General features: G+C 36.3%; 1 pseudogene; it reads right to left on the reverse strand.

Annotated features, from left to right (window-relative positions):
* Nucleotides 1-13,315: 13,315 nt before the first annotated feature.
* On the reverse strand, nt 13,316-24,961 carry LOC122738602 (annotated as a pseudogene).
* Nucleotides 24,962-25,680: the final 719 nt, after the last annotated feature.

Consider the following 25,680-nt stretch of genomic DNA (forward strand, 5'->3'; position numbering starts at 1 on the left):
CTCACACAGAGCTCAGAAGATACTCTCAAGTTCCCTCTGAAGAACATTGGTATTAGTTGTGAGACATTGGAGACACTGGCATAAGACTTTCCATCATGGCATGTCCACATCAAGGAACACATTGAGCTCTATGAGCAAGGTAGAATAACAGTAATTAAAAAGAAATTTGAGAAGCACAAGTTTAGAGACATCTCTTTCCCAAATGTTCATAGAGACTATGTTTGCCTGACCCATGATAGAAGCTTCTGAGCTCATATTAATTTGATCAGCCATAGTAAGACAAACTGTACCATGACCCCAACATCACGATGTCATTTTGGTCTATTAAATTATGAAGGACAACAATGAATGCCCCACCACCATTATATTTTACATTTGTGCCCACATTCTCTTATTGTATTCTTCATGTCTCTATGAGTGAGAATACACCAGGTTTTGTAGGGAAATGTTTTGTGACTACTGTTGTTAGCTGTCATTTGTGTAAATGTATTTTCTAATAGCTAGTTGAGTCTACTGGCTGATTGAAAATGAGAAGCACACTAATGGAGACTTGTGAGCTATAATGTTTGACACAGTCATTAGCAGTATTACCCCTAAAATTCTAGGTAGTTTTCACCCTTTTAGGACCCAACCTTAAATATAAGTGCAAATTGGGGGAGTGACCCCAGAGGCATCACAATCAATAGTAATTTGGCTAATATAGTACATTTTCAGAGGGGAAAGGGGGATCAAAGAGAGGTTCTTAACTTGATCTTTCTCAGGATGATGGATAGCAGAACAAAGGTTCATTGGGACTCAAGTCTTAGCATCAAAGGAAGATGAAATTACCATAAAAGGAGTTGAAGACCAATAAAAATACACATATCCTATTTCACAATGTGGTCTGGGGCTGTTCCTGGAGATAAGAAACATTTCCCCCCAAAACACATGATTTATAGTTTTTATGAGCACTGTAAATTTGTCATTTGCCTGCTTTTCCATTTCCAGTGGCATCTATAGGCTGACCTGGCAAACTATGGGATTTTTATCAAGCCTTTCTCCTTTAAGAGATATTTCCTTTTATCATTTGTTTTTATTGTAAAAAAATATCTTTCTAGGGAGTGAATAGTATTTGGATACTCATCATGAATTTGTTTATACATATGTTACGCTGTTTAGAAAAACTGCTCAATTCACAAGGGATAAAATATAGGATGCAAATCACAATAATAGAGACCTATACTTTACTCAGTGAATGGAATCAGGATATCAAAAGTTCAATCCAATCCAATAAATACTTATTAAATACCTACTATGTGGAAGTCATTCTACTAAGAACTGAGATTACAAAGACTAAATGGAAATAGTCCTTGCTCCAGAGAAGCTTACATTCTACTCAGAGAATATAATGCATAGAAAACATCAACAAATGGTGAGATTACAGAGGACCTAGTGTGTGAGTCAGCCCCTGGCTTGAGCCTTAAAAGGTGCTAGGGATTCCAAAAGATGGAGGTGAGAAGGCAGATCATTCCAGGAACAGGATACAGTCTGCAAAGGCATGGAAGCAAGAGATAGAATACTGCATTCTGGGAATAGCAAGTTTGGCATACCTGTAACAAAACAAAGTATTATTTTGATGATATCTCTTTGAAATAAAATGGAACCAAAGTAGAAGGACATGACATTAAGCTCATGCTCATGCTCAGAAACAACATTTTTTTACTAAGGTGAGATGAGAGTGTGTGAGTTGTGAATATTCTTAAAGCCAACACTAAAAGCTGTGGATGATTGAAATATCATTGATTACTACCTAATGGATTTCATCAGACTCAGAATGGAAAAGGGAATGAACAAATAAAAGGAAAAAAAAACAGCTTTGAAAATAAAGACTGTGAAGGTACAAGGGACTGATCACGTAAGGATTAATGGCCTCCAAAATGAGGGGTAATAGGCATTCTGTGAGGGCTTCTGAAAGACACAGTGTTCAAGAGATAGATAAAAGAAAAAAACTGCAAGATCCCAAAGTAAAGGAAAAATAATGAAATAATGAGTTTCTGGCAGGTGGATTTAAAAGACTGGAAATGGAAAGGTCATCAAGATAAAAAGGGAAAAATTCACAAGAGGAACATAAGAGCATGTAAGGGCAGGTTTAGAAATGTATAAGCAGTGAATAAGGGCATGCTGGGGAGTTTTATTAAGAGGAACAAAACACAAGAGGCAAGGAGATGACCAAGAAAACTTTAGTTTCTTTTATAAAATGAGAGAGCAAAAACAATGAATCACCAAATGGAGCTGACATGGTCCAGTGGTGACTTTGCCATGCCTTCCTGAGAAAAACAATAATTAGATATTTACCCCAAATAATAGTTAACATGGAAGAAGAGAAGGTGAGACTTGAATAAGGGGGCCCAAGGCTTGAAAAAGTGGGCCTGGAAGCCAGATTGAATAGTCACTCCTTCCTCCTCCAACCCCCTTGAATGTAGAGACTGCCCAATTTTTGAATGAGCAGGGAACTGGAAAAAATGTAGGTAGCCACCTATTTGGGGATACCTAAACAGATTATGGAACTTAAATAGAAGTAATGAGAGGCAGTACAGTGAAATGGATAGAAAGCAGACTCTACCTGGGTTCGAATTCCCATTTTGATTCATAGTAGCTATGCAATCTCCCTACTTCCCTACTCTCCCCACTCCAGGCCATTTTTCACTCAGCTGTCCATCTTCATAAAACAAAGGTCTGACCATGCCACCCTACTAGTCAATAAATTCTAGTGGGCACCTTGTGATCAAATAACAACCTGTTTGGCTTTATAGAGCCTTTATTAACCTGACCCCTTAATACCTTTCAACTCTTTTTAAGTTTACTCCATTGGCAGTACTCTGTGATCCAGTGGCATTGACCTTCTGGCTGACCCTTACATAAGACAACCCATTTCTAGATTCCTTGCATTTTCTTTTTTCATTTCATTTAGAATTTTATTTTCCCAAATTACATGTAAAAATAAATTGAGCATCAATTTTTAAAACTTTGTGCTCCACATTCACTTCCTCCCTCCCTCCACACCCCCCCTTAAGAGTTCTAACAATTCAATATAAGTTATAAATGTGTAGTCATACAAAGCATTTCCTCCTTAGTCAGGTTGTAAAAGAAAACAGACAATAAAAAGTTTTAAAAAAAGGAACTAACAAAAATTATTCTTCAATCTGTATTCAGATACCATCAGTTTTTCTCTGTAGATGGATTTAATTTTTCATAAGTCCTTCAGAATTATCTTGGATGATTTTATTGCTGAAAACAACCAAATCATTCACAGCAGATCATCTTACAATATTGCGGTTATTTTGTATACAGTACATTTCACATTGTATCCTCTCATGTGTGTCTTTCCAACTTTTTCTGATAACATCCTGCTCATCATTTCTTATAGCACAACAGTGTTCCATCATAATCTCATCCCACAATTTGTTCAGCCATTCCCCAACCGATGGGCATCTCCCCAATTTTGAATTCAACTTTTTTTTTAATCTCTTAGGATATCAACCTAGTAGTCGTAGATTCCATGCATTTTCACTGGTTGTCTCTCAGTCTCAAAGGCTCTCACTCCTGGTTTTCTTGGCTTCCTTCAAGTTGCAACTACAATTATACCTTCTGACAAAAGCTGTTAATAGTCACCCTAAATACTAATATCTTCCATCTAAGATTATCTCACAATACACACAGAGATATATCTCTTTACCTCTGTCTCTATCTCTATCTCTAGATCTATCTCTATCTCTGTCTCTGTCTCTATTTCTGTCTCTCTGTCTCTGTCTCTTTCTCTAACTCTATCTCTATTTCTATTTATCATCTCTCATCTCTATCTCTGTCTCTATCTATATAACTATACACATATATATAGATATATATATAGATATATACATATATACACTTATAGATAACTAGATCTATCTGTAAATATCTACAAGTATCTAGAGAGATCTCTATAGAGAAAACTCTATGTATCTTTAGATAATATATTATTTAAATATCATATGTCTATGTCATCTATATAGCTAGATTTATATGGAGAGAGACAGAGGAAACAGAGATGTTACAGAGTTGTTTTCATGTAGTCTCTCCCCTTTGATTGTGAGATTCTTGAGAGCAGGTATTATATGATTTTTTCCCTTTCTTTTGTATCCTGAAGCCTAGCATAGTGTCTGACATGTAGTTGTTCAATTGTGTCTGACTGTGACCACATTTGTGTGTTTTTTTGTTTTGGGGTGTTTTTGGGGGGTAAAGGTATGGAGTGGTTTGCCATTTCCTTCTTCAGCTTATTTTACAGATGAAGAACTGAGGCAAAAAAGGGTTAAGCTACTTGCCCAAGGTCACACAACCAGTAAGTGTCTGAGGCCAGATTTGAAAATATACCACCTGGCTTGACACATAGAAGGTACTTCATAAATGTTTCTTCACTTGATTTGTTGTCATGGGAAAGTCATCTGACTTCTCATGAAACTCTTGAAGACTCTAAGTTACAAGACAAATATGGATAAAGTTATGACAAAGAAAAGCTGTGACAAATATAAAGAATTCATAAAAGTATGAGAAGACATAAACTGTTGTAGAATGAATTAAGCAAAGCAATGACAACAATATATACTATTATTATAATCCTGTAAACTTTAAGAATAATAAAATAAAATTGAACATTAAGTAATTACAACTAAGATCAGCCCTGGAGAAGAGTTGAAAAAAATTTCCATTGTTGTGGAAGGTGGGGAACAATGGGCTTGGGATAATCACGTATTCTGTTAAACGAGTATGTTGGTTGGTTAGATTGAGCTATTTTATTATATTCCTTCCTTTAAAAATCTTTGATAGGGGGGCAGCTAGGTGGCACAGTGGATAGAGCACCGGCCCTGGATTCATAAGGACCTGAGTTCAAATTCGACCTCAGACACTTAACACTTACTAGCTGTGTGACCCTGGGCAAGTCACTTAACCCCCATTGCCTCACTAAAAAAAAAATAGAAGTAATAATGATCATCATGATAGATACAGGTTTATATGTATATACACATATATACATATATGTTTATATGTATATATACATATATACACACATATAGATCCATGTTTATGAGACCTGTGATTTCATCAGACTGTATAGATTCCCCTATAAATGCAGACTGGTATCTTCTCTGAAACTTATAGTCTAAGTTTTGATAAGTTAAGTGACTTGCCTAGGGTCACACAACCGGGCAGAGGCAGGCTTTAAAACTCAAGTGTTTCTGATTCTGAGACCAACTCTATCCTATACCATACTATCTTTGTATTATATGTATTAGTGCCTTATGTTTTTATTAGACTTCATAGGTTACAAAGTGTTTTGCATAAATTATCTCACTTAATTAGACAAAAAAATGAAGCTTCTGGAAAGCACTAGGTTTGTTTGTAGTCAGAGGACCTGTTTCAAATCCTAGCTCTGTTATTTCTTAGTTATGTGACCTTCTTGGCTATATGACCGTTCCCCTCCCCCCCAGGCCTTAATTCCTCCATCTGTAAAAAGCAGATAACTACCTTTCACTACTAACCTCACAGGATTATTGTGATTTTGAAGTCAAATAACGTTTAGGGGGTTTCAAACCACAAAGTGCTTTATAAATGAGATTATTATTATCATTTGGTAATAGGTCAGTCATTAGGACTGAGTAAAATGCCTTATTGTTTTTGGAGAAATCAGTTCAAGTAGGATTAGGCTTGGTGTTGACAATTAATTTTGAGATAAAAGAGATGAAGAATTTGGCCCAAGGCACTTTTTACAAATAAAGAACGTGTCCTAGGAAGGACAAAAAACCCCAGAGAATTGACAGATCTGTGAAACTATCTTTGGTTTTGGATAAATTGCTACAAAAATTAATGAAGAATATCCTGATCAGGAGTGTTCTCTGTTCTGCCTTTCTTCTGGGATTTGTTATTGATGATTTGGCTTTTTGATTCATTTTCTTAGCAATTAGCAAAATAAAAACATGCTGAGGTAGATGGAGAAGGAAGAGTACTTTCAATACCTCTCATTTCTGATAGTTGAATTAGGTATATTTCTTCTATTGATCTTTACTGTCTGTCAAAGAGATGTACGGATAATATATTAAAAAGTTGCTACTTTCCATTTCCCTCTATGAGAGAGATCTATAGCCCTGGAACAATGGAAGTCTACCCTTTTCTATAGAACTCTATAGCAGTAGTTATGAAAGCCATTTCATATTTGCCCACTTCTAATTAATCTCTTCTGTATAACAAACACCCAACAATGATTAGAAAACAAGGCAGGGGCAGCTAGGTGGCACAGTGGATAGAGCACCGGCCCTGGAGTTAGTAGTGCTTGAGTTCAAATCCAGCCTCAGACACTTAACATTTACTAGCTGTGTGACCCTGGGCAAGTCACTTAATCCCAATTGCCTCACTAAAAAAAGAAAAAAAAAGAAAAAAGGGCAGACTGTGAAGGAGAAAATAGATTGGGGCTAGTAGATGGTGTTATTTTTACCTTCCATTTAGGTCATATGTTTACTGTAGTGATCCCTTCTTCCTTTATGGAATAGAGATATTGGGGAATGAGTGCGGAGGAGAAATTTCTTGGTTATATACTGTATCTATCTCTATCTACTGCAAGCAAGTTCTCAATCTATGTTTTTTTCAATCATCCATCATCTTGATATTTGGCAGGCCCATCTCTGTGTATCTTACTCCTACGGCAGTTGTAGTATACTAAATTTAGTTTTCTCTTCATTGGTTCCTAGTATCCTACCTTCCCTGAAGTTTTCACAAGATTGAAAGAAATTTGAGAGGGATACAGAGAACCCTTCTTCAATTTTATGACTTTCCTAAACAACTTGAGACTACAAAGTGCTACCATTTCACATGTCCTATTCAATAGGCTGCCACTGGACCCTGATTATCTTCCTGATGAAATATAAAGTCTTCTGTTTGGCTTTTAAAGTCCTTCACAAATTGACCCAATTCCAACTGTCCACTCTTTCCTAGGGTGTATCTATGAAATCACAGATGGCTTGAGATCTGTGGAAGAAGTTGCTACCCCATTAATTTTAGACACAGACATATTATTTTTTGCGTATGAGGCAATTGGGGCTAAGTGACTTGCCCAAGGTCACACAGCTAGTAAGTGTTAATTGGCTGGATTTGAACTCAGGTCCTCCTGAATCCAGGGCTGGTACTCTATCCACTATACCACCTAGCTGCCCCAGACACAGACATATTCTTAGCTCCTTCATGTATCCTCACATTGCTAAATTAGAGGTAACACCTCTCAAGTTGATAAAATAGATCCAGGAGTCTACTTATTTTCTAATCTTGAAGCTAGTAGACAATGATTAAGGTCCTTACTTTTGAACCTTTTAAAAAGTGCTTAAACATTTATCTTATTTTTCAGAATACAGCCTTGTTTGGATAAAAGACTGTATAGTAAAAGAGTGGAAGATTATGATATAATAAAGTAGGAGGAACTAGACCTTGGGTTAAAAGATCTGATTTCAAATCAAATCCAAATGCTAGCACAGCGTGACCTTGGGCACATTATTTCAACTCTTCATGCCCCCTATTCTTCATCTGTAAAATGGACATAATAATACCTGTGCTGTTCCAACTTAGAAAGTAATTGTGAGGAACAGATAAGATGATTCAGGTATTGCATTTAGTAACTAAGAAGTGCTTCATCTCAGCTGTGAAAGACTTAGCTATTCACAATACAATGACTCAAAACTACTCTGAAGGACTTATGATGAAAAATGCTATTCATCCCCAGAGAAAGAACTGATGGTATCTGAATTTAAATTGAAACATATTTTTAAAACTTTCTTTATTTTTCTTGTTTTTTGTCTGTTTTTTCTTTTACATTATAACTGTTATAGAAGTGTTTTGTATGGCTACATATATAACATATCAAATTGCTTGCCTTCTCAATGAGGGGGAGAATGAGAGGAAGGGAGATATTTGGAACACAAAGTTTTAAAAGAAAATGTTAGAAATTGTTTGTGCATGTAATTGGAGAAAACTAAAATACTAAATAATTTTTTAAAGTGCTTCATCAATAGAAGTATTATTAATATTGCTATAATTTTTTTTCTGATTTCTTACATTTCATGTGAAAAAAAAAATGGAAAGAGTTACCAGGGCAAGTTATAGTATATTTGTTGTCAAAACATCAGAATGTTCTAAAGAATGAAATGGGGTAAAATATTTTGGACTATACCAAGGTTACATTATAAGGGCAGCTAGATGGTATAGTGTATAAAGTGCTGGAACTGGAGTCAGGAAGACCTGAGTTCAAATATATCCACTGACACTTTCTAGCTGTATGATCTTGGGCAAGTCATTTAATTTGGTTATCTCAGTTTACTCAATTGTAAAATGGAGATAATAATCATACTGACTTCACAGGATTATGAAGATCAAATGTGATAGTATTTATTTACACTTAGAATAGTTCCTGGCACAGAGTAGGTTCTATATAAATGCCATAACAATGATGATGATAATAATATTTAGTTGATATTAATGAATACAATGTATTGATAACATGGTATAACTTTATGTTATATAGTTTTATATTATATAATTATAATATATGCAATGATGTTTTACTATACATGTATAGTAATATAATAATTATATATTGTATTATAAAAGAATAACATTAATAATATACTTATTATTTCTAATAAATACATTTAATTTCTAAATTAATGTTAATTAATAATATTTATTATTTGGCTAATGTAGTCCTCATCTGAGCTTAAATGACACATACCCTAGTGGGGAAAAAGCAAAGAGGCAATAGAGAAAGGAAAATACCAAAAGGAATTTTTCAGAAATGTAAATGTAAGGCTGAAGCGAGAGGAACAGAAATTTTTTCCCTTTCTTTGAGTTTTAGGCTATCTCTGTATTGCCATGGGGAGTAGAGAATTAAGGAAAGCAGAGTTTTTCTTTTTTCATTCCTTTACTTTTCATGTTCCTTCATCCTGTCATTTTATTATCCTAGCAACAGTTAAAACTGCAAAGGAAATGTGAAAAAGACTCTAGATTTAGAAGGATTTGAATCTTTTCAGCCCTAAGGCTACAATGGGGCAGAAGACAGGGTATAAATTGTTAGATAGTGGAACCATGTCATCTCAGAAGGAGTCAGTAACTAAGGAGAATTTAAGGAAGGATATTTTTTAAAGGCTCTACATGAACAAAAATATCAATTTTATATGGTAGAAATTTTGTTTCATATCGAGACATAGCAACAAGGGTCAGTTATTAATTTGTCTATTATAAATAATTAAAATATAGTTCAGATATGAGAGCCCTAAGTTGGGACTCCGAAGATCAGCTTTTTAGTCTCTGTTCTTCCATACGACTTTGGGAAAGTCATCTCACAACTCTGGACCTCAGTTTCCTTATCTGTAAAATGAGAGATTTCGGATAGGTGATCTCTAAGTTCCCGCCTAGCTCCAACAGTCTAGGACTATGTTTCTATTAAAATAAAGACATATTACATATTGATTCCCTTCATTCACTGGACTTCCCTACTTTCTCATCAAGTGTCTTACAACCCTGGGAAAAGCCTCTACCTTGTGTTTCTACTTTCCTGATTGGTGTCTCCATAGCTCAGACTACCATATCATTTAAGGGGTGAATCCATCTATGGTCACATCACTTATGATGCAACTCACTCTCAGGACTTCTCTATTTCCTTACCAACCACAGTACTTGTCTCCTTAGCTCAATCAGGAGAGGTATTGTGTTTTTGGTCTGTGTTGGTATCCCTGGTGCTTAGCAGAGTTCATAGAATATAGTAAGTGCTTAATAAATGCTTCTGTCTCTGTCTGTCTCTTTGTCTCTCTGTCTCTCTCTCTCTCTGTCTCTGTCTCTCTCCCCTCTCTCTCCCTCTTCTAACATTTTTTAAATATCTCCCAATAATTCTTAGGACCATAACTCAATGCCACAGGTTAAATAAATGTGTTTTGGTTGAATAAATTAATTTGGTTGAATAAATGGACTGTGCTGAGTAATCTACCATTCCATCCTTTTCAAAGTGCCAGGGCCACCCAGAGGGTTTAGAGAATAAGGATAATTTCTTTCAGATTGGGCAGGTGGAAGTAATTTATTTCTATTTACCATGCTCCCCTTTATCCCACATCTTTCTCTTTACCATCTCAATTATGATAGTCTCAATGGATAAAGATAACCTCAGACTTCCCTAGGGAAAAGGCCAATTATATGGCCATCCCATTACCCTGGAATTTAAAGGGTGTGATGGTATGGTAAGAATCAGAGTTCTTAGGAGTTTGGGGAGACAGCATAGCAGAAATGACAAAGATGGAGAAATGGGAATTGGCTCTGGGGACCCTCCTCCATCCATCTGTTATGAGGCTCAGTTAATTACTAGTAATCATTATAGAGTACCTACAATGTCCTCAGTGGAGAATGGAATTCAGAAGAATAATAAATAAGCCTTGATATTAAGGGGATACTACTACCTCACAATATAAGGAGGTAAAAATGAAGAGAAAAAGAGAACACTCAGAGCTTCATTCCTCACTCTCTGGATGTCTCTGACTTTTTCTAGAACTCTTTTCACCCTGGAGATGCCTCTGCTTTATGGCCTTTTCTTCTTATGGGTGAGTCCCTGGCATGAACTAACATTTTATGATGGACCCAAGCCTTATTAACTTCATTCCTGGCTCCATTTGCTATTGGATTTACCTGCTTTCTTGATAGTTTTCTTCATCCCAACTAAATTACCCTTTCCTTCCCTTTCTAGTTCCACTTTATGTATTGTCTCTGAGCAGTAGAATGTGAGCTCCTCGAGGGTAGCAATTTCCATTTATTTTGCTTGCATTTGTATTCATAGTACTTATCAGTGTCTGTCATATAGTACTCTGTCTCTGTCTCTGTCCCTCTATGTCTCTCTCTGCCTCTGTCTTTCTGTCTCTGTCTCTCTCTCTGTCTCTCTCTCTCTGTCTCTCTGTTTTCTGTCTCACCTGAACAACATTGGTCATGAAACTCATCTATTAATTCCAAGGGAGGGGGTGGAGAAACAGAGACAGAGACAGAGAGACAGAGACAGAGAAACAGTCAAAGATGGACACAGAACAAGAGAGCAACAGAGACACAGAAAATAATAGAGCCCTTATGATATGAAGTGGGAAAAGTATGGACCATACTATAAGGGAGAGTAAAAATCCAGATATCCAGAAGTTTCTCATGCTTATGGGAAAAGTCAATTTAGAAGATTATAAAATCTGGTAAAAGATTAAATGATGAAAATGTTGGGAAAGAAGGATCCTGGTAGAATTGTGGTCAAAGGAGACTCTCTTGAAGAAAGGCCTCTATAATAAGGGTGACCATGTGGGAAAGATATATAAACAGAGGACCTAAGAGCAAGATCGTTCTATTATCCAGGGGTCAGGGTTGCTCTTCAGAGATAAACTGAGCATTTGGCTGGAAACTTTGCCTAGGTGGTTGGCATAACAGAAATCTACCTAGCTAGCTTGTTTTTGCTGTCAAATGATTCCAATGAGTAGCAATTTGCATAATTTTAGGGATTCATTTACTTGTTTCTCAGCCATCTGTACTTAGCTGTAGTTGAATTTGGGGAATTGTGTAACCCCTGGAAAGAGCTGATTTTGTTGTTGTTTGTTTTCTGCTGACAGCATGTCTATTTTCTATTTGTTCCTCATATGGAACTATGGTTCCCTGAACACCATTGCCCATGAAACTCATCTATTAATTCCAAGGGATGCTTTATTCATTGAACTTCTTCCTACTGTTCTCAACAGAAACAGTCTGCTGGAATAAAACTGATAAAGGAACATATGTTGAATTTTCCCCATATCTCTTCTGTAAGCTGTATAGCCACTTGAACAGAGCTATTGAGCCTGGCAGCATGGAAAATGACCTACCAAGGGAATGACTTAAAGGAATGTTGTCATATAATTGAGTAAATAGGAGTTGTTGAAGGCATTTTGTAAATTATTTCTTTAGAACAAAATCAATTTCCTTTGGAAATTTTTTTTTCAATACTATTCCTTGAAAATACAAAAGTGGTCTGGTGTTTTCTTCCATGGAACCATGTGATTATCAAATACAAATAATAGCCCTCTAGTAACAAAGTGGTACCACTTCAATTGCTATTTCTTTGATAATAAGGCAATCAGCATAGTAAGTAATGCAGAAAGAATGAGCATTAAGAATAGCATCACAATGTAACTATTAGACGGTGCCTTTAGCCATTCACTGGGGGGAATAGGAGGCTCACATTGGTGGTTTATGTATGATCTACTGTAGCATTTGGATTGTAGCAATATTCTCTATGGCTATTGGTGGTACTAGACTGGAACCAGCTTAAACTGGCTTTAAGACTGATTCTTAAAATTTTAGTATGAATATTTCTACCTCAGATAACGGCAAACACTAAACATCAGGGCTTGATTTATTGTTTTCTTGATTGACTAGACTTAAGAGTTAATAACATGGATTAAACTTACAAGTGTGTCAAGGGTACATTTTTTTCTCCAGAGATGATTGTTAAATATTTACAAGAATAACCCCATTATAGAGAGTCAACAACTTCCTGTGTCTCAGGTCTGCCTACAAGCTATTGCTGATTTTTTGTCAAGGGGGTGAGTAGATTTTTTGAATTGTCCAATTCGAAATTACTTCTCAGTCTCCACCCACCAGCCAAACCCTGTCTCTTTTTCCTGTCCTTGTTACATTTCTAGGAGCATAAGTAAACGGATCTTGATACACATAAACACAGACTCTATAAGCAAAAGAACAGTACAAAACACAGAGAATACAATATATAATAAAAAACAAAACTTCTACCAAGTGGCTATTACCCTACTATCCTACCAAACCTGAAATTTCACACAGGATTGTCCCATATTGAAGAACTCTAAACAATGTATAGTTTGAATGTGTTTATTTCGCCACTAATTCTCACTTTTGAGAAAGCAAAATACTGTTCAATTGATGCTAGACTTAGAAAAATAAAGTGGTAGAAACTCTGGAAGAACTCTGATTCTTGGACTCATGACACAGGTAATAAATCTAGGTAGATTTGGAAGAAGACTGAAACTCCCATGGCAGGTAATATTATAGAACTTGGCTGTAAGCAGAAGAATTGATTACATCATCCTGATGATATTAACATCCAGGAAAGGAGGTGATGATCAATGAGAGCCATGATAGCTTTATCAAGAATAGTTAATGAATATCTAATTTATTTTTTAATAAGGTTGCTAGACTCAAAGATCATGGACAATGATCTAGAAATACCTGTCAAAAATCTTCACCAGAACCATAATTCTAAAGATTCAATTCTGCAGCTCTGAGCTTTCCTAGTAGTCCACCTCTCACAGCCATACATTCCTACTGGAAAAAAATAAAAACATAGTTTTGACTATATGAGCTTTTGTCAGCGAGGTGATGTCTCTGCTTTTTAGTAAGCTGTCCAGATTTGCAATAGCTTTTCTTCCACAGACCAAAAAACTTTTAATTTCATGGCTGCAGTTGCTGTCTGCAGTGATCTTTGAGCCCAAGAATATAAAATCTGACACTACTTCCATTCTTCTCCCCCTATTTGCCAGGAAGTGATAAGACTGGTTGTCAAGATCTTAGTTTTGATGTTCAGCTTCAAGCCAGCTTTTATTCTCTCTTCTTTCACCCTCAAAAAGAGGCTCAATTCCTCCTCAATTTCTGCCATCAGAATGGTACCATCTGCATATCTGAAATTGTTATTTCTCCAAGGAACATGAATTCGAGCTTTTGATTCCAGACTAGCATTTTGCATGATATACTCTGCGTCTAAGTCAAGCAAATCAAGTAACAGTATACAACATTGTTGTGCTCCTTTTTCCAACTTTAAACCAATCAGTTGTTCCATGTTCAGCTCTCACTGTGTCTTCTTGGCCCTCAAACAGGTTCCTCAGGAGATAAGTAAGATGCCCTGGTACTCCCATCTCTTTGAGGATTTGCCACATTTTGTTGTAATCCACACAGTCAAAGGCTTTAGTGTAGTCAATGAAGCAGAAGTAGATGTTTTTCTGGAACTCCTTTGCTTTCTCCATAATCCAGCAAATGGTGGCAATTTGGTTTCTAGTTCCTCTGCCCCTTTGCAAACCACTCTGCTCTTCTGGTAATTGGTTCTCATATTGCTGAAGCCTAGCTTTCAGAATCTTAAACATAACCTTGCTGGTGTGTAAAATGAATAGAATTGTTCAGTTATTTGAACATTTCTAGGCATTGCTTCTCTTTAGGATTGGGAAGTAAACTGATCTTTTCCAATCCAGTTTTCCAAATTTGCTGGCATATTAGGTGCAGCACTTTAACAGCATCATCTTTTAGGGTTTTAAATAGCTCAGCTGGAATTCTATCCCCTCCACTAGCTTTAATGTTAGCAATGCTTCCTAAGGACCACTTGATTTCATTTTCCAGGATGCTTGGCTTTATATCATTAACCACACCATTATTATTAATGGATATTAATGACATTAAGATCTTTCTTGTATAGTTCTTTTGAAGGGCTGTCTTCAGTGCTAATGTGCTCCCCTTTTAAGTCTTCAAGGGAAGTAACTGTTGTTAACGGATGTTTCAAAAGGGATCACTTTTGGCTAGGTTGTGAGATTGGACAATATAGCCTCTGAGGTCTCTACTAACTGAAATTATGTGGTATATACCCTGTGAAGGTGTAATAAAGACTGTATTAGGTGGTGTGGCAGATAGAACAACAGGCCTGGAGTAACAATGACCTGAGTTAAAACCTGACATCAAACACTTGCTAGTTGTGTGACCCTGAGCAATTCATGTAACCTCTATTTGCCTTAGTTTTCTCATCTGTAAAATGGGGATAATAAGACTTCACAGTAGGGTTGTGATAATCAGATGAGATAATGATTGTGAAGCACTTAGTGCAGTGCCTGACATATAATAAGCATTACACAAAGATTAGTTATTATCTATTATCTGTATAATACTCATCTATTACAGGAAGCTAAGTGCAGCAATGGATAGAGCACTAGCCTTGAGTTCAAATCTGACCTCAGACACTTACTAGCTGTATGACCCTGGGCAAGTTACTTAACCCCAATTGCCTTAAACATATGGGGCTATTTCTAGTTTTCTTGATATATAGCTTGCCCCTGGACCCAGATGACCCTAGAGGAGAGATGAAGTCAGGGACATTACATAGCTATTCCTCACGTAAATCCAATTCACTGCAAGACATCACCCTGATGTCATTGTCCTCTTTGATAACGAAGGATATACAACAACTCATCTATTATCCTGTTGATTTCCTCTGAGTAGTTGTTGTACTGAAGACTATTGTAGCTTTTGTACTGCTAGGTTGTACGAGGGGAGAGAGGACCTTTAATCTGGTGGGAGGCTAATTAGATTTAATCACTAGAGGCTCTGAAAAAGAGGGAATCTCAAGTTTAATGAGAAAATACCCCCTATCTCCATCAAAGTCTCACCATCACCACCACTTTCTTCTTCTTTTACTTCTTCTTCTTCACTAACTTTTACATCACTTTTTATGGTTTGCTGAATGTTTTACAAATATTATCTCATTGTATCCTTACAACAATTCTGTGAGTTATGTACTATTATTATGCCCATTTAGAAATGGGTAAGTTGAGAGAATTGATGTGACTTGCAGAGGGTTACACAGTAGGTATCTGAGGTGGAATTTGAACTCAGGTCTTTCTGACTCCAGTTCAGGGTTGGTCCTAAGTTCTTTACACTTGTAATGATTGGAATGATGCCACCTGCTAGATACTTACAGTAGGAAAGCTCAGCCATTAGGAGACAGCACCTGAGGGCAAGACTTGTGGCTTTTCTTTGGCGTCAGGAAGTGAGGTTTGCTTGTGGGAAGAAGAGGGGGCGAGGCTGGTGCTCTCACTCTCTTTCATGAGGACTCTGGTGGACAACGGAGCAAAAGATGCACTCTCCCTTTGATAGATAGATGAATCTAGCCCTTTCTCTTCACCAAATTCATATCCTCCTTAATAAATGCTTAAAAGTCTAACTCTTGCTAAAGCTTATAATTTATTGGCAACCCCTTATTAGATATTTTAGAAAGACTAGCTAGAATTTTAGCCCCTTACACACTGCATCGCTCTGCCTTCTTAGGAGTAAGTATTATCTAGCATACGGTGAACTATATGTAGTGGGAACTTAATGAATGATTGTCAATGAAGAAACAAATGAATCTAAGCTTGGGAGCATACTACAGATTTGAAGTAAAAATGTCTGCATATAGATTTACCATAAATTAGGAAATAAAGTGTATGTGGGGAGGTGGAAGCTTATCTGTTTCTTCTGCCTACTTTATCTGGGGTTAGTCAATGTTTCTGTCATGTTGGTAGTATTTTAGATTTTTATAACTTGATTAGAATAGAATAGGGGTTTAGGACCTTCTCTCAGTAATGGTGCCAAGTCTCAAACAGTAGTTTAACTTTCAAAAGTACTTTTCTCCTCCTCCTCCTTCTTTCTGTCTTTCTCCCTTTTCTCCACCCCTCTCCTTTTCCCTGCCCCATTCTGTGTGTGGGTCTCTCTGCATCTCTTTCTCATCCTCCCTCCTTTCCCTCCCCCCGCCCCCGTTCCCTTCTCTCTTGCTTCTCTCCATATATCCCTCTTGATATACATATGTAAATATTACATACATGTATAATGTATGCATGTATATACACACACATAAATGCACACAGCATGTGAATTTGAAGGAGGCCCAGATAATAGCATCAGAAAAAAACAAAAGAACAAAAGAATACTGCAAATTTTTAAAAGTACCTAATTTTATGAAAGAATAGCCTCTAATTCCATGTTAGAGGAATCTCCTTCCACTATAACTTTGGGGGTTATTTGAATAGACTAACTTATTAGTAAGGGTGAATCACCATTTTAGTGTATTCATTTAGTGATGATAAATAGCCTGATACAATTGGTCCAGCTAGTCAGAGATAAAGATTAGCTAATAGAATGTCATTAGAAATTTAAAGATAATAATAAAAATAACTCACATATATAACTCATTAAGATTCACAAACTGTTTTTCATACTTTATCCCTTTTGTTCCTCATGATAACCATTACCATTATCTCCATTCCACTATGAATAAACTGAAGTTCAGAGGAATAAACTGAGGGTCCAAAACAGTAGCATTATCTTTCTCCCTAAGCCCACTGCTTTTTCCATTGAGGGCTCCACCATTCTTGTAGTCTAAGAGGTTTCTAACCTCCATGTTATACTTAACTCTTCACTATTCCTCACCCAATATATCCCGACAGTTGCCAGACTTTGTCATTTCTACCTCCACCACCTATTCTCATTACTACTCCCTTCTAATGAGTACCACCACCACAAATTGGGCCAGGCATTCTCAACCTTGGGCTCATGAACTAATTATTTTGTTTGTATTACTATTTTGACAACTGTATTTAATATAACTGATTTCCTTTGTAATCCTATGTATAAAATGACTTTAAAGGCAATATTCTGAGACATCTATAGACTTCAATAGCTTACCAAAGGAGTTCAAACTACAAAAAAGTTAACAACCACTTGTTGACTCCTATATACCCTTTTGCTTGGACTATTGTGTTAGTCTCCTCATGGTCTCCCTGCCTCAGGACTTTACCTACTCCAGTCTATCTTCCATTCAGTTGTCAGAGTGTTTTTCCTTAAGAACTGGTCTGTCACTCCTCTACTCAATTTCCTATATCTCCCTATTGCCTTTATGACAGAATATATAAATTCCTGTATTTGACTTTTTTGTGGGGCAGTGAGGATTAAGTAACTTACCCAGGGTCAGAGAGCTAGTATGTGTCAAGTGTCTGAGGCTGGATTTGAATTTAGGTCCTCCTGAATCCAGGGCTGCTGCTTTATCCACTATACCACCTAGCTGCTCCTCCTCTATTTGACATTTTTTTTTAGTGAGGCAATTGGGGTTAAGTGACTTGCCTAAGGTCAAACAGCTAGTAAGTGTTAAGTGTCTGAGGTCGAATTTGAACTCAGGTCCTCCTGACTCCAGAGCTGGTGCTCTATCCACTGTGCCACCTAGCTGCCCCTTTTTTTCTCTATTTGACTTTTAAAATGCTTTCCAAGTTGACTCTAAAATTGCTTTCTATACTCAGTACACATTATACTCTTTTCAGCATTCTATAGTCTAGCTAGATTGAATTTTTGCTGTTCTTTACATATGCTACTTCATCTTTTATTCCTTTGCACTAGCCATTCCTCTTTTCTAGATTATTCTCCCTCTTCACTTCACCTCAAAGAATCCCTAGTCTCTTTCAAGATCCATTTCTAAGGACTATCTTCTACATGATCCCCCCTCCTGACTTAAATCATCTTGGATACATTTTGTATTTCTTCTGTATATATTTACATAAGTACATGCTGTATCCTCTGACATAACAGTGGGCATTTCATTTATTTTTCTTTTATCCCATACCCCTAGCACTGTGCCTGGCACAGAATAGGTGCTTAATAAGAGATTGCTGATTGAATACCACCTAACTTGTATGTGTCTCAAGCAGGACGCAAATTCATGTCTTATTAACTCCAAGTCCACTGTGCTATCTGCCACTCCACATAATAACATTGTGAGGCAAGTGCAAGTATTATAATTTCACATTCATGAATAGTGAAATTGAGGATCAGAAATTCAGTGGCTTTCCTGCAATAAATGTTATGTCTTTGTGTTCCCATAGTAAGTGTTATTTCTTGGGTATGAAACCAGGTCTCCCGACTCTGTGTTTTCCTACACATGCTGCTTCTAGGTTTACAATTCTTTGAAGAATTGTTGGAGAATGCTCCTTACAGTTGCCAGTTCCTCCACATTCTGGGAAAGGGTGAATTCCTTGGAGTGCAACAATAATGTATGATTTTCCAATTTCCCAATACATAAGTGATCAAAGAATATGAATAAACAGTTTTCAAAAGAATTGCAAAGTAGATACAACCACATGAAAGAAGGCTGCAAAATCACTGGTAATATGAGAAATACAAATCAGAACAACCCTGAGATTGGCAAAGATGACAAAAAATTGCAACAGTTAACATAGTGGGCGTTGTAACGTGATAGATACACTAATACATAATTGCCTTAATGCATCTGTGAATTGGCAGAATCATTTTAGAAAAGTTTGAAATGATGCAAATAAAGTGATTAAATATCCATCTCCTTTGATCTTGAGATTCCATCACTAAGCTTGTACCCCAAGAAAGCCACTGTTATGAAGAAAGTCCCCATATATACATCAAAATACAAAAAGTAGCATTTTTGTGATAGCAAAAAAAAAATATGGAAATAACTTAGATGCCCACAAATTAAAGAATGGCTAAAGAAATTGTGGTACATAAATTTAATAGAATATTACTATGCTATAAATAAATGTTGAATGTGATGAGAAGCATGGAAAGTCTACCTGAATTAATGTAGAGTAATGTATACACAAGAAAACGAAATACACAACCAGGGCAATGTAAATTGAATGAACAACCACACCCACCCACACATACATCAAAAATTAATGTAACAAAATTACAAAGATCAAACATGACTCAAAAGAAGAGATGAGAGGACATATCCAACCCTTTCATGAAGATGGAAGGTATTGCACATTGAACATGCTTATAGACTTTTTCAATGTATTAATTGGCTGTATTAATTTTTTAAAAAATACTATTTGTTATATATTATAGCTCTCTGAGAGAAGAAGGAGGAGTTATACTGGAAAATAAAAAAAAATATGGTAATATAAAAAAATCATTAAAAACTGATTTAAAAAATGATCCACTATTTTTCTCTTTCCCCATCTCCTGAATGGGTTTTTATGCTGGGATTATTCTTAGGATATACCTGGTTATATTCATTTTTATTGCTTAAAACCTTAGGAAAACAGAAATTTAGAAGTTGAAAAATCTTTAGCAGCCATCTAGTCCAACCTCTTAATTTTACAGATGAGGAACTTGACGTCTCGAAGGTTTAATGTCTGTCTTGCCCAAAGTTACAGTTGCCATTACAAATCTCTACTTGGTGTAAACTCAGAATTTTTTCTACTTCACTCTACCACCTCCCTGATTACTTTCCCCTCGCTGAAAACCTACTATTCCGCTAAACTTTCCTTTTTTCACTGAGGACATTGCAATCTATGTCCTAGTCAAATAGATTTTCAAGCTTAGTGTCATCTTAAATTCCAGAATCTCACTAAATCCAATAGCCAATCATTTGCCAAATCCCTTCTTCCTATATCAAGCTACACTCCCTCCTCACCTCTGCCTCTTAGACTCCCTAATATTCAACCAAGATTAGCTAAAGAATCATGTCTATATGTATTCTATCATGTCCTGCCATAGCTATCGGTGCCTTTCCTCCAAAAGGGTTGTTGTTCAATTGTTTCATTTGTGTGACCACATTAACATTTCCTTTTAGCTCATTTTAGAGATGAGGAAACTGATACAAACAGGGTTAAGTGACTTGACCAGAGTCACACAGCTAGTAAGTGTCTGAGGTTGAATTTGAACTGAGAAAGATGAGTCTTCCTGATGCTAGGTAGGACACCTATGGTATAAGTATAAATATCTCCCTTGGCTTGAATCCCCTCCTTGAGGGAAAGGGATTTTTCATTTTTGTTTTTGTTTCCCCAGCACCTCATATAGTCACTGACACATAGTACATGTGCATTAAGCATTAATAAATACTTGTTGATCGACTGATAATAAATATTCAATAAATTATTATTGATTTTAACACTCCCTATATATCCTGTGAAAAATTATCAAGTGCATTAAATAGGGTTTTACACTTCTTCATAGACTGAATAGAGATCAATTAAGAAAGTAGAAAAAAATCAAGAAGATAAACTTTCTCCTGATGTCTTGGAAACCTCAAAAGCATGTCTGGAAACTGCCCTGGAATAGCTTCTCACATTTGCTCTATTTGCAAACAGTGAGAAAGGGTAGGAGTAAGGGAGATTAGGCTTCTTTTTCTTTTCTGTTTGAATATGAACTATATTAACAACAATGACAACAACCACGGCAACTGCTTATTTATAATTAGCCCTTATTTTTTATAAAAGCTTTTTTTATACATTATCTCACATATTACCCCATAAAGTAGGAAATGAAAACTTTGATCTCTCCATTATATAGATGAGGTAAGAGAGAATCAGAGAAGTAAAAATACTTGCCTAAGACCATGCAACTAGTATTTGGCAGAGCAGAAATAGTGTCATCCCCATGTGTTCCCCTCCCCCAATTATTAGTGTTCTTTTTCTCTTGAAATTAATTTTTAAATTTGACTAGTTTGTATATTAATTGCATTTGATTACTTTTGTACGTTAGAATGTATGTTCCCTGAGGTCAGGAAGTGTTGAAAATTTGTTTTTATCTCCCCAACGTATTACAAGCCCTTAAAAATTTGTTGAATTCTTATTTCAAGTCCAAAGTTTTTTATATTTTGTATTGCCATATTTCCTAATTGTAGACACAGCAATCCTTGATCCTAAATTATGTACTGATATATTAACTAGGCTCAAGACAAAAATTATGAAGCAGTAAAGTATTTTACATTGGAATTTCATATCAGCATTTTCCTGAAATTCCTACCTTACCCATTTTCTGAAAATTCCCAGAGCTCTTTATCAGGTACCTTTACAGGTATAAGCCAAGGGAAGAGGAAATCCCTTTGGGGGCTTTCTGGTCTATTGGCCCCTTTAATAACAGTGTATAGAATCAGCTACCTGCTCAGCCCATAAAGGGCTGGTCTATAAAGAGCCCTGCCTTGTTGATGATATGAAAATGCTTAATAACCGTGGAAAAGTGGGGACAAGTGGGAGCAGAATTGGGAATTTCTGTAGGAAGTTAGTTTTACTTTGTCTTTAATTAGAGATCAAGTGAGTACAAATATGCTAACTAGAATACAAAAAACCAAATAGGTGGGGATATTAGGCAGGAGTAGTGACCAAACAAACTAAGTTTAATAAGGTGAAACAGAGAAGGTCAGCCAGGATGCCACCTCTGAGAATAAAGTCTCAGTCTGAATTCAAGATGAATCCAGAGGGAACAAAAGTTCTTGGGGCAGCTAGGTGGTACAGTGGATAAAACACTGGCCCTGGATTCTGGAGGACCTGAGTTCAAATCTGGACTCAGATATTTGACACTTACTAGCTGTGTGACCCTGGGCAAGTCACTTAACTCCAATGGCCTCACCAAAAAAAAAAAAGTTGTCATAGTGGAGATATTTTGTAAGGTGTTCATCCCAACCTCTGTTTGATGGGGTGCTTATCTCAATATCACAGAACTTCAGAATAGGAAGAGAACTCAGTGGCAATCTAGTCCAATTCATAGCTAAACAAGAGTTCCCTCCACAATATACCCCACAAGTCATCATCCAACTTTTGTCTGAAGATCTTTCATGAGAGGTAACCCACAATTTCCTTAGGTAACTCATTACATTTTTTTGTAAAGTCAAGTCATTGGGTATGCATTAAGCATTTTTAATGTTCCTGGAACTGTATTAAGCAGAAGATACATGTATGATAAATAGAAAGGCAATTCCTGCCCTCAAAGAGCTTATATTCTAATAGGGGAATATAATAGATAAAACAGGTGCTGAAAAGCAGGGGAAGAGGAAAAAGAGGCACCTGCTTGGGACATAATAAGGAAGTATGGAGAATGAGGATGTCTGGTCTGGTATACTTTCTCCAAAATAGAGTTCTGGGAAAAACTAACCAATGGGATAGTTTCTGTTGGGGAGTATTTCCTTCCTATTCTTCTTTGGAAGTCTGAACATCCCGCAGCAACTTTTATCCATTGTTCCTATTTTGGCACTCTGTAGTCAAGCAGAAAAGATAATCTAGTCTCTCTTCTTCTTCTTCTTTTTTGCTGGGAAATGAGGGTTAAGTGACTTGCCCAGGGTCACACAGCTAGTAAGTGTCAAGTGTCTGAGACTGGATTTGAACTCAGACCCTCCTGAATCCAGGGCCTTTGCTCTATCCACTGAACCACCTAGCTGCCCCAATCTAGCCTCTATTCTACTTCATAGTCTTTCAAATAATAAACAGCTATTATATCCTCCTTAAGGGTATTTGTCTCCAAGCTAAATATCCCCAATTCCTTCTACTGTGATCATTTACCACTCTAGTGACTCACCTTCAGTGCTCTCCTTGTTGTCTTTTGTTGTTGCTGTAATATTGGCCCTCCCTATCTCTCCCTGGGGAAGTACAGAAGCTACTCATGACCTGATCCCACTAATGATTGGTGCAAGAGCAGTGATAAGCTACATTTCCAACATGGGCTAGTTTACTCCTTTTGTAACCATCTAGTGGGTTCCCATTCCGTGTAGCTTCCATATTGTTAAAGGCTAAAATTCTAGCTAGACTGTCTAAAATCTAATGAGTGGTTGCCAATAAATTATAAGCTTTAGCAAGAGTCAGACTTTTAAGCATTTATTAAGGAGAATAAGAATTTGGTAAACAGAGAGAGAAAGGCCTACATTCATCTATCCATTAAAGGGAGAGTACATTTCTAGCTCCATTCTCAACCAGCAGTGTCCTCAGGAAAAAAGCCCCAGTCAGAGCGCCAGGCTCCCCCCTTCTTCCTCCCACAAGCAAATGTCACTTCCTGACACCAAAGAAAAGACTCCTGGTCTTTCCCTCAAAGACCTTCACTTCATGGCAGAACTTTCTTATAGTAAGACTCCAGTAGGTGGCATCATTCCAATCATTACAGTCCCCCCTTTGTTTCCTCAAGAAACGGGGCATTTCCTTGGTTAAACAGTCAAAAATAACAGAATATAATAAGCTATGCTAACTAACAACATGTTAATAACAATATAGAAAAGGAAGAGAGGAAAGTTTTGTCCAGAGGGGCAATATTTTGTCCTCATGAACCAACACTTTGACATTGGTCTTGCAAAGGGAGTGCCTCTGCTGAGAGTACATGTTACAGATGATGTATATTATAACAGAAAGAGAAAAAAAACAACAACAAAAGAAAACTGTTCATTTAAAGTCTTTGAAAGTCTTTTCTCAGATGTCCTCTAGGTATAGTCATGGAATGGAAGTCTTTTCAGGGGTTGGTGTATGGATGTAATTAGCCAGGAAAATTTCCTACAAAATTGAGCTTAACACAACTTTAAAATAGCTTTGTCAATAATCAAATCAAACAATGAAAGTTCTCAAAAACATGTCTAAGTGAATTCAGAATCTTAGTTGTTACACATGAAACATGTAATAAAACAAAAATTGAAACATTCTTTAAAATTAATATTACTATATTCCCCCCTTATGGAGGGTAAATTGAAAAGACAATTGCTGCAATATTAATTTTTAAAAATAATTTTTATCTTTGTTTCATCACTTTTTGTATCATCTGCCTAATTATCCTCATGCCATTATGAGAAATTTAAAAATCTAATATAATTGGTAACAGATGTCAAGGCCAAATCCAACACTGTATTTATCATGACACCTGAGATAATTATGGGGGTTACCATAAAAAAAACAGAGAAATGATGGGATATGAGCATTCCCACACTTGAGCTATTGCTCAAGCCATGCAGTATGCCAGGCTTAAAATAAGTGGATGGAATGTATGTCCATGCCACCGAACATATTGGAGGAAACTGAGTCAGACTTAATCAGATGCATGGGATTGAGATGTCCATGCCATCAGGCATATAAGAGGGGGCATAGAAGTCAGGTGAAGAATAAGATGGGTGGGATCAAGACTTCCAGCCATCTGTACAGTATTGTGGGGAAAAATAAAATAAAATATTAAACCAAGAAAATCCAACCTCAACATTTGTCAAAAGCCGTTCCCTCGGCCATACCTTGACTTCATGCATGTCTCCTCTCATGTGAGAGTTCAATGTCTGCTCTTGCATGTATTCCTCTTGTGATTTGATGGCATCTTGGATGCCAACTGGCATCTGATAACTCAGAATAAGGGCAATTAGTGTCTTAAATGATAAATTCCCATAATCCAAGTCTCATATGGATTTAAAAATTGAGGATAATAAATGATCACAAAAAATGTGAATGTATCTTGACTCAGAATATAATATACAATTATACAACAATTTCAAATAATACCCCCCCTTTTTTACTAAGTATACAATTACTTTTGTGAAAAATTGGAACATATTTAAATACAAGTTAAAGCACAACACAATCTCAAAGAAAACTTAAAAAAAAACTTTTACAAATGTTCCCCTCTTTTTTTTTGGAATATGCTTATCAAAGATAATACTTCTAGAATCAATTTACACTTGCCATGGCAACCAATTTGCCAGGGAGATGCTTTATAGAGTTTGATCAAATGATCAGTTGAGAAAAAATAACAAAACAAACAACTAAGAATATGGGAGCTCAATACTCCCAGAATTAACATTGTATTATGAAATCAAAACCATCTTACAATGTTTCAAAATTAGAGATAGATGAATGAATAGAAGAAAATACACATGGAATAAAAGACAATGAAATTCAAACTAGGGAAATCTAAATGAATATAGACTTAATCTTAATAAGAGTATTATAAAATATAAACTTGATCACATGACTCTAAAAAGCTTTTACAAATATTCTCCTTGTTTTAAAAACTAAGTATAAAACACAATCTCAAAAGCATGAAAATCTCTATGAAAAT

The sequence above is a fragment of the Dromiciops gliroides genome, chromosome 2 (genome assembly GCF_019393635.1).
Source record: "Dromiciops gliroides isolate mDroGli1 chromosome 2, mDroGli1.pri, whole genome shotgun sequence".
NCBI lineage: Eukaryota > Metazoa > Chordata > Mammalia > Microbiotheria > Microbiotheriidae > Dromiciops > Dromiciops gliroides.